Source organism: Anopheles merus, chromosome X (genome assembly GCF_017562075.2).
Source record: "Anopheles merus strain MAF chromosome X, AmerM5.1, whole genome shotgun sequence".
In the NCBI taxonomy this organism is placed as follows: Eukaryota; Metazoa; Arthropoda; class Insecta; order Diptera; family Culicidae; genus Anopheles; species Anopheles merus.
In genome coordinates this window covers 26202866-26206469 of record NC_054081.1, presented here as the reverse complement: position 1 = coordinate 26206469, position 3604 = coordinate 26202866, and positions in this window count along the sequence as shown.

The window sequence follows — 3604 nt, the reverse complement described above, 5'->3', positions numbered from 1 at the left end:
CGATGTTCCTCACTTCAAGGTAGCTCTAGTTTGCAAACTGATCGCTTAAGGGTTTATTCATAATGTTGTTGCATTTTTGCACGTTGAGGAAGGTTGTCAAAACACTTTGTTTTTACATAATTGCTTTATATCACACTTTTTCGCCCTTCAAACGGTTCATCACTTATATTTTCGATGAGTTGTCATTTTGTACACCACACTGTATTTGCTTTTGGTCGCTCATTCATAGCGATTGTTTTTTTTATATGGGTCACTTGTGCCAGCTGCGTTGTTCAATACAAATTTGCACATTTGACACTTTTATCCGTCGTATACCGGTTATGGTCAAAAACGCACTTTTTTTTACACTATTTGATGCGTTAGCACGACATTGCTGTACGTTACCGTTGTACGCATCACAAATAATTTGTTTATACTTCTGCCCGCCGATTGCAGATTAAGGTCACGGTCGCCATGTAATGTGTTTGATGACTGTTACGGTTGCCATGTGGTATGTTTTGGGATAGTCACGGTATATTCGATTTTGGGACGGTTGCTATGTAGTAACTTTGAACTCGCGTTGGTCAGGGTGGCCTTCGTCATCGTTTGCCGAATTAAGTAGAACTGAGGTGGATACTGTTTCGAAGCGGACGTTCGACACTTGATCGTCCAGGCGATCATAGAAACCTTTAGGAGGTTTCCCTTACTGGAAACGTTGGAGTTTAGAGGCCTTACCTTGGGCAGGGGACATATCTAAACTCTTTAAATGAGAACTCGATAGATGTAGGATGGGCATAGTCCTATCCTGACAGTCCGAACGAATCTGACCTGCCAAGATCGGAGTTGGTTTTATTTATACTCTCTATTTTGTGTCAATTATGCTGAATGTCAAGTTTTGAGTTTACATACCCGCTGCGCAAAGCGATCGAAAACTTGTCAGCTACTCGCTCCATGTAGCTAGAGAGCAAAAACCAATAACGATAAAGCGAGGTGAAAGGGAAAAGAGAGAAGAAAGAGAACGTGGGTGTGAACAATTTTTCGGCCATTATCATTTTTGCGCCAACACGGTCGCGTACCGGAGCTTTTTAGTCAAAAAGAGACATACACATACAGCGCGCTCTCTCGAAATACCGTAAACGCTTCAACCGATCAAGAGCTTCGATCGGTTCTTCGGACATTTCTGCTCGCTTTCTCGATCGGTTTCGGCGGAAAGCGAGCTAGAAAGCGAGCTCAAAAACTGCTCGATTTTGTTTTGCGGGTATGGTTGTGCTTACCCGCTGCGCAAAGCGATCGAAAACTTGTCAGCTACTCGCTCCATGTAGCTAGAGAGCAAAAACCAATAACGATAAAGCGAGGTGAAAGGGAAAAGAGAGAAGAAAGAGAACGTGGGTGTGAACAATTTTTCGGCCATTATCATTTTTGCGCCAACACGGTCGCGTACCGGAGCTTTTTAGTCAAAAAGAGATAACCCGCACAACAAAATCTAGCAGTTTTTGAGCTCGCTTTCTAGCTCGCTTTCCGCCGAAACCGATCGAGAAAGCGAGCAGAAACGTCGGAAGAACCGATCGAAGCTCTTGATCGATTGAAGCGTTTACGGTATTTCGAGAGAGCGCGCTGTATGTGTTTGTCTCTTTTTGACAAAAAAGCTCCGGTACACGACCGTGATGGCGCAAAAATGATAATGGCCGAGAAATGTTTCACACCCACGTTTTCTTTCTCCCCTCTTTTCCCTTTCACCTCGCTTTATCGTTATTGGTTTTTGCTCTCTAGCTACATTGAGCGAGTGCCTGACAAGTTTTCGATCGCTTCCCGCTGCGCAAAGCGATCGAAAACTTGTCAGCTACTCGCTCCATGTAGCTAGAGAGCAAAAACCAATAACGATAAAGCGAGGTGAAAGGGAAAAGAGAGAAGAAAGAGAACGTGGGTGTGAACAATTTTTCGGCCATTATCATTTTTGCGCCAACACGGTCGCGTACCGGAGCTTTTTAGTCAAAAAGAGATAAACACATACAGCGCGCTCTCTCGAAATACCGTAAACGCTTCAACCGATCAAGAGCTTCGATCGGTTCTTCGGACATTTCTGCTCGCTTTCTCGATCGGTTTCGACGGAAAGCGAGCTAGAAAGCGAGCTCAAAAACTGCTCGATTTTGTTGTGCGGGTATTATGTAAGGTCAGTTCTGGGTTCTGACGCTTACGCGGTCCCGCTGCGCAAAGCGATCGAAAACTTGTCAGCTATTGCTCCATGTAGCTAGAGAGCAAAAACCAATAACGATAAAGCGAGGTGAAAGGGAAAAGAGAGAAGAAAGAGAACGTGGGTGTGAACAATTTTTCGGCCATTATCATTTTTGCGCCAACACGGTCGCGTACCGGAGCTTTTTAGTCAAAAAGAGATAACCCGCACAACAAAATCTAGCAGTTTTTGAGCTCGCTTTCTAGCTCGCTTTCCGCCGAAACCGATCGAGAAAGCGAGCAGAAACGTCGGAAGAACCGATCGAAGCTCTTGATCGATTGAAGCGTTTACGGTATTTCGAGAGAGCGCGCTGTATGTGTTTGTCTCTTTTTGACAAAAAAGCTCCGGTACACGACCGTGATGGCGCAAAAATGATAATGGCCGAGAAATGTTTCACACCCACGTTTTCTTTCTCCCCTCTTTTCCCTTTCACCTCGCTTTATCGTTATTGGTTTTTGCTCTCTAGCTACATTGAGCGAGTGCCTGACAAGTTTTCGATCGCTTTGCGCAGCGGGAAACACATACAGCGCGCTCTCTCGAAATACCGTAAACGCTTCAACCGATCAAGAGCTTCGATCGGTTCTTCGGACATTTCTGCTCGCTTTCTCGATCGGTTTCGACGGAAAGCGAGCTAGAAAGCGAGCTCAAAAACTGCTCGATTTTGTTGTGCGGGGTGTTTTGTTTCCTACCCCGCTGCGCAAAGCGATCGAAAACTTGTCAGCTACTCGCTCCATGTAGCTAGAGAGCAAAAACCAATAACGATAAAGCGAGGTGAAAGGGAAAAGAGAGAAGAAAGAGAACGTGGGTGTGAACAATTTTTCGGCCATTATCATTTTTGCGCCAACACCCCGCACAACAAAATCGAGCAGTTTTTGAGCTCGCTTTCTAGCTCGCTTTCCGCCGAAACCGATCGAGAAAGCGAGCAGAAATGTCCGAAGAACCGATCGAAGCTCTTGATCGGTTGAAGCGTTTACGGTATTTCGAGAGAGCGCGCTGTATGTGTATGTCTCTTTTTGACTAAAAAGCTCCGGTACGCGACCGTGTTGGCGCAAAAATGATAATGGCCGAAAAATAGTTCACACCCACGTTCTCTTTCTTCTCTCTTTTCCCTTTCACCTCGCTTTATCGTTATTGGTTTTTGCTCTCTAGCTACATGGAGCGAGTAGCTGACAAGTTTTCGATCGCTTTGCGCAGCGGGACGGTCGCGTACCGGAGCTTTTTAGTCAAAAAGAGACATACACATACAGCGCGCTCTCTCGAAATACCGTAAACGCTTCAACCGATCAAGAGCTTCGATCGGTTCTTCGGACATTTCTGCTCGCTTTCTCGATCGGTTTCGGCGGAAAGCGAGCTAGAAAGCGAGCTCAAAAACTGCTCGATTTTGTTGTGCGGGAT